The sequence below is a fragment of the Oreochromis aureus genome, linkage group 3, assembly GCF_013358895.1.
Source record: "Oreochromis aureus strain Israel breed Guangdong linkage group 3, ZZ_aureus, whole genome shotgun sequence".
Lineage (NCBI taxonomy): Eukaryota > Metazoa > Chordata > Actinopteri > Cichliformes > Cichlidae > Oreochromis > Oreochromis aureus.
The window spans coordinates 74,941,386-74,953,209 of NC_052944.1; the positions used below are offsets into that span (position 1 = coordinate 74,941,386).

At 39.4% G+C, this 11,824-nt stretch overlaps 1 long non-coding RNA gene across 1 annotated transcript; it reads right to left on the reverse strand.

The window, feature by feature from the left end:
* Window positions 1-735: 735 nt before the first annotated feature.
* On the reverse strand, window positions 736-5,140 carry LOC120437620. Its single transcript, XR_005611296.1, has 4 exons — window positions 5,109-5,140; window positions 4,845-5,030; window positions 3,864-3,948; window positions 736-2,607 (listed from the first exon to the last, which is right to left on the reverse strand). It is a non-coding gene; the product is annotated as an uncharacterized LOC120437620 (long non-coding RNA).
* Window positions 5,141-11,824: the final 6,684 nt, after the last annotated feature.

Sequence of the window (11,824 nt, forward strand, 5' to 3'; positions counted from 1 at the left end):
CAGTCATGTAACTTCTCTTTTCTATAACACCTGCCTTTTAAGGTAATAAACTTCAAGCTTCAGGGTCTCTAAGGGCTAATAATGGACCCTCGTCATCAATCACTAAGTAGACAGAATTACAGCAGGTCTCAGAAAGAAGCAGAAGACACTTGGGCCTTCGCTCAGGCCTGCTACTAGGTTAATATGTGTATTGTAAGCATGCTTGCAATTAACCTGCTATGTTCTCATCTTCCCTCAACATGTATCACCTGGACACTCTCACCAGTGAAGCTTAAAACCCTCTTGGATGGAACATCAACTCTAAACAAGCACAGTTATGCAATGTGTATAAAATGAACTCTACCTGTGAATAGAATGAAAACATATTCAATGCAATATGAACCCTGTAAGAAATATTACTGATAGAATAATACTGTAGAACATGTTATTAATGCATTTATCATAAGGCAGATTATATGGTAACAATAAAAGAATCTCTGAATCCCAACAAGTTCCTCACAGCAGCTGAATGTTGGTTATTTGCACTAACAGAATATTAAAGTCAGCTCACACATTAGCCAATCAGACTAACAGGCCGTCACTATGAAAATATGAACTTTATCAGAGGTGGGCTCAGAATTTAGATGCTGAGACAGAAGGAATGTAAGATGCTGGTGTCATAAATATGAAAGACTAAATGTTAAAACGAAAACTGTGAATAATACAGCAGGAAATGTGCTTCATTTACAACAATAATTAAATATATTTTGATATTTAATAAATATGATAACAGCCTTGATCTGTCTGACTTTACAGAAATACTCTTACAAATAACTCACATGTGTTTCTTCCTCTATTTAAAATTAACACCTCTGTGTTGAAACACACGTAGATGAAGCTTCTTTTCTTTCTCAGAAACAGTTGCAGACTCGTTAGTGTTAACCACAGACGACAAACACACAGGACTTAGGATGGGGTGAAAATCTACAGACAGACTAATATATATTTGACTGATACCATCATGCTGTTAAATGTAAAATCATTTACTCATAATCCAAACTGGGTTTATTTTACACATCATCACAGGCTTCCTGTTTCTTAAATTCAGCTACTTTTGATTCTATGACGTAATTAATCTTAATCTAATTTAATGTTAACCTAATTTAACATTAAATCTCAATTTCATCCAACTCAGTGTCTCTGACTCCTCCCACTACAACACTGAACAAACCAAGAGCACCAAACGCTGCAGTTCCTCTAATGTCCACTTGAGCTTTATAAAGTCAGTCACTCTCCACAGACGCTCATGTGAACATGTTCAACTTTACAGCAGAAATAAAAATTTATACAACCTGCTATTAAAAATATATTTGGTCTCTATAGCTAACAGTCCCCTTCATACGAAGTGTGCATGAGGTGAATGCCTTTATAACTCACCTGTTCAAATGTTAATAAGGCTGAAAGTTTGCATTATTAGGGGCGTGGCCTCTTTGACTGAGAGGTGGATGGACACAGGCTGCTGTAACTGCCAACTGTCTGTTAGGCTTCACCTCAGCCAATGGTTCAGCCATGTTTGTGCTTTGGGGGCATTTTTAATGCAAATGTGTAACCAATACAATTTGGCTTATTGCATAAACAAACCTTTTAAGTTTAATTCTAGGATCTTTTTTTTATGTTACTAAGCTCTATTTAGCAGCTATCAGTGCCTTTCTGTTGACCCCTTACAGTCTATGGGAGCAGCTTGATAACCAAACTATCTGACACTAGCTAATAAATTAGCACTACACCCTTTCATCAAAACTGAATCGCTGTTGGCAATAAAGACAAACATGATGTTGCTAAAAATGTTAAGGCTGGAAAAAGCAGTGGAGATTTAAAACAGAGAGATTCAAATCTCCATGTTTGAATGAGGTGAACATACGGTTCACACTTCACCCTGGGGTCCCCCAAATTACTTCTGCTTTGTTTGACTGTTTGCTGTTGGTATGTGATACTTTAATATCAGTGTATGTGAATCATCTTCAGCAGCTTTGTCTGAATATGCTGAAATTTGACAGTGATATCATCATAATTGAATCATAACGAAACCAGATGTGACAGATCAGGAAGGCACAGCGTCTGTATCGATGCTGAAAACAAGTGAGAACAAACCCTCAGAAGCAAGGTGGTTGCCATGGGAACAAGTGCTAAGAAATAAAATTTAAAAAAAATACAAATCACATGTTTATTTTCCTACTGTGGATTTGCTGCAAAATACTTTTTTTTAAATTCCAGTTAAAATGTGTTGTATGTATTTTTTGAGTTGTTTAACTCGTTTCACTTCTACAAAAGAGACATAACACATAAAAACCATAATTTTTTTAAGACTTGAAACATTTTTATAAAACCGTGAAGCTGTGATTCCTTATTAAAGGACACTTTAAAAAATCCATGATGCGATTTTTGAGTCTATGGGTCTATGGGTTTTCTCAGTGAGAAAAAAGACTTAAGACATGTAAAATTCAATTTGGATGTCCTCTGGTCTGAGGTGCTGGGGGGACCAGTTAGAGACCAGCAGATGGACGTCAGTGGTTGGACTGGTGGACTACTTCAGTGAAGAGTAGAGGACGTCTGGCTCTGGTTTAAAGTCTGAACACAAACACACACAGTTCAAACAACAGGAAACATGATTACAAGCTTTGTAATTCAATCAAGACCTCCAATCTCCACCTCTCTGCATCACACACAGTCCCAGTTCAGACTTTACTGGGAACCAGCTCAGATACAAATCACAGAGCTTCCATTTAAATACAATTGTAGTCCAATTCAGATGTTGGTTGGGGTTGACCTTCTGATATAAGATATTCACAGCAATTCACCTTATTTTTACCAACTCAGAGACCTTGTTGCACGACCTTCTCTTCTCCGTTACTACATTTCCCCCAGAAAAGACCAAGAAAGTCATTTATATCATTTATGGAGGCTTTTGGCTCTTGTCCATGTTGTCTTCAGACTGTTGATGGCCTACCTCACTTGTACTGATTCCTAAACACTGAATGCGATAGTAAAGTTGAAAGTTTGCACCTCAATCACATCTTGATTATTTGATTGTAAACTTGCTGTGTTGGTGCATCGATGCAAAACTACAAAAATGATATCCAATAAATTTTGAACATCTGTAAGTTTGGGTATCTTTAATCTGATATTACATAACAGATGCTGTATTTCTACATTTGACGTGGATGTTTTCTGCCAATTTCCAGCTGCATGTTTTTCTTTTCTACTACAGTAGCTTTGCATGATTCACACTTCAGTATAATCCTTCTTTACATGGGGCCTTTGTGCAGCCTCTGTCTGATGCCAACTGTGTTCACTCCTGTCCCTTTAATCAAAACTCTCTTCTGATTGGTTGATTAAACAGCATGTGGGTGGGGCTTTAATGGTTGAGCTGGACATATTGATACCCTGCCTCTGTGACATCATTCACACACAACAGCAAATACAAATAGACTGTGATAGTGTTTGGAGCACTCTGCTTTCTGAGCTTTTCGCTCACAGAGATTATATGTTATTATTATTATTATTATTATTATTATTATTATTATTATTATTATTATTACTGTGATGATGTTTGTTGTATAAAAATGTATTAAAACTTAATAAAAACGTAATATCATAGTTGTTGTTCAGCATTGTTTCAAGACCAGCAGGGGTGAATTTAATGAAGCTCACATCTTGCTGCTCATGTTTCTTTAAATGAACTAGACAACTTAACAGGAAATCATTTGTCACAGAGAGCTCACAAGTCTGAGCTCGAAGACTGAGCAGTGATGTGGTTAGCTTAGCTTAGCTTAGCTTAGCATGATGTGTGGAAACAGGTTGTCTCTGTTAAAGAGCAGTTGTACCTTGGACTCCTCTTTCTGATGGTTTTGTCTCCAATACTGACGTCTTCAGCTCTCACTGCTGAGTAAACTACAGCTGTATAAATCTCTGCAAAATAAAACACATTTAAATTACAGCAGGTATGAAATCTGCACATTTTCTTTATTATTTGTAATGTCTAAAAAAGTCACACCGTTTTTTACAGAGAGCAGCAGGTTTTTCCTTCTTTCTCTCATTTTAACACCTCTGAATAAAAGGAAACGCCGGCTTTTGTGTAAAAAGGAAGCTGGTGTCCACAAAGCTGCCATCTTCTTTCAATACAATCAGACACACTTCACCACAGAGCAAATATGTTGTCACAACATGAAAACTGTTATTAGCCAGAGTAGCACACACTGCAGTGAGAAGTCTAACCAGAACCAACAAAACTCTCCAGCTGAGACTGGAAACCACGTAAGATCCCAGACACAGTGCTTCAGTTAATGTATGTTACATTTTTTTTCTGTGTTGCAAGTGTCCAGAAACTGCAGTAGTGATGGTGACAGACAGATATTGTGTTTCCACAGTGTTCATCATGTCACAAATTCTCAACTGACACGAAACACAAGCCCACAAACTCTCACCTGCTTCACTCTGCATTTAACTTTCAGCAACAGGAAGTAGCTGCTGTGGTTTTACGCGCAGGAGTTAATAAAAATATATTTAATGAAGACAAATCATCACATTAAGACCCAGTCTGACAGAATAAAAGAAAAACACATGACGATATTTTTTTCTCTTCATACCTTTAACATTACAATTTCTTGACAACTTGAGTGTCCACCGAAACCAACCACCAAACAAACACATCTGAGCAGTTACAGCTCTGACACCTGTTTTCTGGGCCAGATGAAATACAGACGAACCAAATTTAAATCAAACTATTCAAATGAGCTATTTTAATTCAAAACAACTGGCTGCCATCTCAATGCAGTGCAGGTAATACAGACTGACAAACAACTCACCTTCAGGTTTCCGGTCAACATCTCTTCTCACCAATAGAGCCAGTAACACCAGTAGAACCACAACACAGACGGATCCAACAGAGATTAACACAGAAAGAACAAGATGCGGAGGAGACGCTGATGTAGGGATAGAGTTGGATGTAGATACAGGTGTGGGAGTAGATGGAGATGTGGTTGTAGGTTTCCCTTACACGAACAACATATAATCATTAGTTTATTATGAATGTTGAAAGCTGCAGAAACACAGACAGGTGAGTGTGTCACCTGTGACAGTGATCCAGCTGGATGGAGACTCTCCATGACCGCTGATGTCACACTTGTAGAGGCCTTCATCAGACCTGGAAACATGCTGGATGGTCATGTGACCTGTAGGCTGCTTCCTGATGAGGGAGCCATCTTTATAGAAAGCAGCTGGGAGGTTGGAGGGAGTGGTCTTTGTTTTACAGAGCAGAGTGACGTCATCTCCCTCCATCACAGGGAGGACAGGACTCTGCAGGATCACTGATCCACCTCAACACAGAGACAAACTACAGCATTTCATCCATTTACACACAGCTTCATCAACACTAACTCCACACACTCAGCTTACCAGTGACTGTCAGGTTAACCATGTTACTGATGGGACCCTCTCTGGACTCACACCAGTAAACTCCACTGTCCAGTAGGAAAACAGTGATGTTACAGGAAGAACCAGACCATCTTCCCCATCCATCTCCACACTGAGTCCTCTGTCGTTTGCTTGTGTTTCTCCTCAGAGTCCATCCAGCAGAGCTGTCGTCCTCCTCACAGCTCAGAGACACAAAGTCTCCTTCAAAGAACTGAGAGCTGCAGGGACTCACAGTCAGACGAGCTGTGAGGGTTAAAATGAAAAACTGATGATCACGTCTTTGAGATCTTTACTGAAAGTTTGAATCCAAATGTGTAAAACCTGTCAGAGTTTATCAGGTTTAAACTGTGACAGAAGAAGGTTACTGACCTTGGTTTGTTGTGCAGCTCAGCAGTGAGATCAGAACTAAAGAGAAATGACACTCAGGTTGATTTGAGGTGAACATAAAGAACAACTCCACACAAACAGCTGACAAACACACAAACTCGTCTCTGATTTATCTGCTCATTTTCTATTTGATGCCAGAAACATGTTTCAAGTACAGTTTGCACAACAAAAGACTGAAAAGTGTGTGAGGTTGAACAATAAAAAAAGAAATGTTTTGTCTGAGATCATCCATCTTCTTAACTAATTTTTCTTTGTGTCTGCAGAGATGCAGCTGTCACTGGCTGAGCAGCAGTGTTGAAATGTAAAATGTCACTAACGTCCAATGATGGGATAACAATGTATACAACACAATAACAATAATCACACAATCACATCCACATTTCAGGCAAAGTTTGAGTCCCCGATAAAACTCATACGCCAAATTTTCTGTCCGAGAAAACATATTTTATCAGTCGCTGCTCCTTTTTATCTAAACATCTCTTTAAACCATCATTATTGTCACTGTAGGTGCACTGACTGAACTGTGGAGATATAAAGAAAATGATGTTTTTCATGTCTTCTCCTCCATCATCAGTTATCAGGAGAGCAGACAGTCAAAGTACAAGAATTCAAACAAACACAGAGATTCTACTTACAGAGCAGACACAGCACAGATGTTTCCTTCATCGTCCTTCTCACTCATTTCAGCTTCTTTTCATTTCTGTCACTGACACCAAGTAAAGCCCGCCCTCTTCCTCTGACTCTGTTTCTTCATCTATTTGTACAGAGTCATTGGTGGATTTCTAACCTGTTAATGATTCATGTGATAAATTTATTCCAGAATATGAACTTAGACACTCTGTAGATCCTCTGTTGTTGCAAAAAATTTAAAATTAAGTTGCTTTTTCAAGTGTAACACACAGAAACACATAAAACATTTTGTGCTTTCAAAAGTTAAAAAACCAGCAGCATAACCCTAACCCAGCATTGTTTGGACATAATTTGAGGTTAACTGAGATGATTACATGATATTTGAGTTTCTCTGTGATAATCAATAAAGCACATCCTGACATTTATAAGTTCATTCACAACAAATCAATTCAAAAATATCATTTAAAACGTCGACTCCATTTCAATCTGCTGTCAGTGTTGCAGCTTAGTTAATGAAACAAACTACAACCATGTTCATTTAGTGGACGTCCCCCTGGGGCAGCATGGTGATGCTGTTGTCTGACTGGAAGAAGGTGCTGGGTTTGAATCCAGCCTCCATCTTTCTGTGTGGGGTCTGCATGGTTGTTTCTGGACACTCTGATTCTCCCACAGTCCACAGTCAGGCAGTTACATTAACCTGTGAATGTTTGTGTGTCTGTGTTAGACACAAGACTGATAGGAGACGTGCAGAGTTTATCTGCCTGTTAACCTGGAATATAATTAACACCATCCTCACACATGGTTTATATATGACCACTAGAGGGAGATGTTGGACTTTACATAATGACATAGATACAAGCAGATCATCACTCTTTCATATTTTGTTGTTGGTTTAAATATATTTGACTTTTGAGTGTTGTTTGCTTTTTATTGTTTTGTTTAAAATGTTTTGAAAATGTGTGTCTGAGCCTGAAGATGAGCTCTGGGTCATAAACGCTCAAATACTGAACTAACATACTCTGTTGGTGGACACAGGCTGAAGCTGGTCAGGAACCAGTTCCATACTCTGGTCCTCTGTCAGACCATGAAGAGGTCAGCACACACAGCATCATACAGTGTGTCAGCACTGAGATCAGCTCATCTCCACCTGCAGGTGATGCTCCTCACAGCTGCTGCTCGTAGTCTTTCTCCACAGTATCACAGGAGGTCTGTTTCATCTCTGTAAAGGCTACATATCAGTCATCTCCAGCTTCTCCTCCTGCACCATCTACAGATTTAACCCCTTCAGTGAATGTCGGAATTTCCTTTCTCTAAATTTCACAGCTCTGATGTTTCAGGTCTCGGTGTGTCACTCCTCAGACGGAGGTTGTTTCATAATCTTTCTGTGGTTTTATGAAACAATAAGGAAGAAAAACTGATTGTTTCACAGTTGTGGGTAGTTTCACACTGTGTTATCAGGCTGCTGAGGATGTTTGTCTGAGTGTTTGTGTTATCAATCATTGCTGCTGCAGCGTGGTGCTGATGCAGGCCTCACACTGTCACAGGAAGGAGGAAGTGAAACTGACACAGACGCTAAAACCTTCTTGTTACAGCGTTTCTCTCGTCTGCTGGGGTTTGGATCTGAACAGATGGAAAAGTGTCGCATTGGAGCGCTTTCATAATCAATGTGACCTTTTGGCCCATGAGGTCAGCTCATCATCGCCCCCTGTTGGTTATTTTGTGAGCTAAGATTTAATGCAGGTCACACAAAAGGCTGGAAGTTTAAATAAGCAGGAATAAACATCGTGAAAGAGAAATGAAATGTTTGCAAAGTGAATTAAGTCAAACATGAACTTGTTTTTTAAAAAATTCTCCAAAAGTAAACTTTGTTTTAAAGCCAATCATATCACATCAGTTGTTATTTTTAACTTTTTATGTTCAGTGGTTTCAGAAAAATCTCTTAAACATGCTTCACAGTATTTCCTCTGGATGGCAGAGTAACTGGTTTGTTCTGTTTTTCTTGCATAAAGCAGCTGCTCTGCTGTAATACTCAGTGTTACCAGTAGATGGCAGCAGATTTATACTGAGTGTGACACTGAGACCTTCAGGAGCAATGACTTAAAAAAAAACTGTCAAAGGATGACCAGGTGGTGACAGCAGCAGGTTTTTCTCCCCATTCACGATGTAATTGTAAAATTTCAAAGATAACAGAAAAACATCAGTGATTTTTCACTGAAGCTGAAATCCTGTTCAATTAGGGTTTGTTTGTGTTTTTAATAAATACATTAAAAAAAAAGTTTCATAGAACTTGAGCCTGGAACCCACAAAGCTGTAACAATTTGTCAGTCAACTGCATTAAATCACATTTTAAAAGGTCAATGACTTGCTGCTTCCAGCTTTGCTCTCATATTTAAGCAAAGTTTCTGTTTTATTATTAGAGAATTTTATTTTTATGTGCTATCTAACAGCAGCAGGCTTAATTAAGTGGAACTTAAGTCGACCTTTTCTGCTCATTTCCAGCTCCATGTTTTACCCTTGAACTCTACTGCAGCTCTGCATGATTCATATTTGAAATAATCCTTCTTTATCTGATACTGGGCCTCGGTGCAGCGTCTTAGCTCATCGTCTTTGTGAAACCAGATGTTTAAGTCATTTGTAATCATCAGAGCCTGTATTAATGTATACTGTACATTCTGCTGCCCAGATCTCCTTTAAAGAAGAAAAAGAAACTTTTTTATAAAAACAGCTTCTTTCTGACAGAGATGAGTCTCAACATGATTCACTTTGCGTAGCTTAATGCCTGAAACTTGCATTAATAATAAGTAGCAGCTGTACCTCTGCTCTTCTTTGGTTTGATGACTATTTAAGTGACGTCTTCAGTTCTCACTGCTGAGTCGACTGCAGCTGGATCAGTCTCTGCACAGTAAAACACACACACACACACACACAGGTGTAGAAACTACTTTGTATGAACGACTTCCCATCAGGATGCACTCAGAGGGTTAGAGTATCCCCTCAGATGTGTGTGCTGAGCCCCCTGCTCCATACTTTCTACTCATACGACTGCAGCCAGCTACACATTCATAAAATCTGAATGGGCAGAGTTTCAGGCTGAGAGCAGCCAACAACAGGAAGTTTCTGCTGTGGTTTTACTCAATTCTGTTTGCAGAAATTAAAATAAAAGGTTTTAAAACTGCATTAAAGAACAGTTTGAGAGGCTGAAAACATTGTTTGGTCTGTTCAGCCTTCTTTATACATATATATATACATATAAATTCATCCTTTTAGTTGTGCAACCTTTAAGGCACAAATAAAAGACAAAGAGCTGCTCCAGTGTTACAGATCACATGACCATCCTCAGGATGCTTGATAGGTTTGTAGCTTAAAACTATTCGCTGGAACGCTGAAGACAATGTAATTACACAGCAAGCAAGACCCGAGTAGGCAAAGTTCTTTATGTTTCACGTGCACGGAAGAGAACTGGACAAACGCCGTCCCTTCGCTTGTATGTGTGTGTGTGTGTGTGTGTGTGTGTGTGTGGTCAGAGTGTTACCGCATAAATGACTTCCCTAAACCTGCTGGCCTGGAAGTCCAGCAGTTCATCTAAACAAAAGGCACTTCGCCTAAAACAGACATAGATACGTTTATCCTACCATAAAACAATAAGAGAAGGTACGACCTCTCCTATGCTCCCAGGATGTGGGTGTGAATGCCAGATCACTCTGGAACCCACACAAAGTCTTTGCAGACTATTAAAGATCAAACCTCTAACAACATGACATTGATTATAATTCATATATGAGTAGATATTTCTAAGCATAAATGACAATCAACAATACACATCTAACAATGCTTTAATCCAGAAGTGAAGAAGAGCAGCTTTACCTCTCGTCTTTGATCGTTTCTTCTTGTCTTTGATGATTTTTCCATAAGTGACGTCTTCAGTTCTCACTGCTGAGTAAACTGCAGCTGGATCAGTGTCTGCACAGTAAACACACACAGAGGACGTCACTGCAGACAGAACAGCTGATAACAGACCTGAAACTGCTGCCACTCACAAATCTTTATATAAAACATTCAGAGTGTTTTCAGTTACTGTTCAGGTTATTTTAACTTCATGTTAAAATAGTTTAACATGAAGTTAAATGTGAGATAAACAGACCTGACAAAGGAGAAACTGAATAGTTAACATTCAGTTCCTCAGAGCAGCTGAATGAAGCTGTGAGGAACTGAATGTTAGTTAATTGCACAGAATATTAAATAACATTAAAGAAGTCTAATTTTGATCAGTTCACATGTTAACTGATCAAACTAACAGGGTGTCATGCAAACTATTAAATTATTAACTTTATAAAAAGTAAATTCAGAATTTAGTGAGACAGAAGAAACGATGCTGGTGTCATAAATATGAAAGACTAAATGCTAAAAGGAAAACTGAATAATGCTGCAGGAAATTAGTTAAATTTACAATAATTATTAAGTATATATTCATGTTTAGTAAATATGATAGCAGTCTTTGATCTGTCGGAGTTTAAAGAAATGCTCTTCATGATAATAATAGATTGCATTTATATAGCACTTTTCTAGGCACCCAAAGCGCTTTACAATTCGTTCACTCTAACATTCACACACTGGTGAAGGCAAGTTACACTGGTAGCCACAGCTGGGGCAGACTGACAGAAGCGAGGCTGCCATATTGCACCATCGGCCCCTCTGGCCAACACCAGTAGGGTGCTGCAGCCACTGAAGGAGCTGCTCAGGGATGACAGCTTAGCCACCATTCTCCCTCACTCACCACACTGGAAGTCTACCACCAGCTCCTTGGTTTTATTAGTGTTGATCTGGAGGTAGTTCAGCTGGCACCAGTCCACAAAGTCTCTGTACTCCTTGTCGTCCCCATCAGTGATGAGGCCGACTATTGCAGAGTCATCAGAGGACTACTGCAGGAAGCACTGGGTGGAGTTGTGGGAGAAGTCTGCAGTGTAGATGGTGAAGAGGAACAGAGCCAGAACCGTTCCCTGTGGGGCCCCCGTACTGCAGATGACCCTGTCCGCCATACATCCGTAAGTTCTCACATGCTGTGGTTGGTCGGTGAGGTGGTCCAAAGTCCATGTAGTGCGTTGATGGTCCACTCCTGCTTGTCCTTCAGGACTGCGGGAAGAATGGTGTTAAAGGCACTGGAGAAATCAAAGACCATGATTCTCACAGTGCTCCCAGCGATCTCCAGGTGAGAGAGGGAACAATGTAGGATGTGAATGACAGCATCGTGCCAAGTAAAGCCCGCCCTCTTCCTCTGAGCACCAGCTTTTCTTTTGCTTCAAACACAGAGGTGGAGGGCTACGTTTTTTCTTTGTGAAAAGACAACTTAAAAAACATT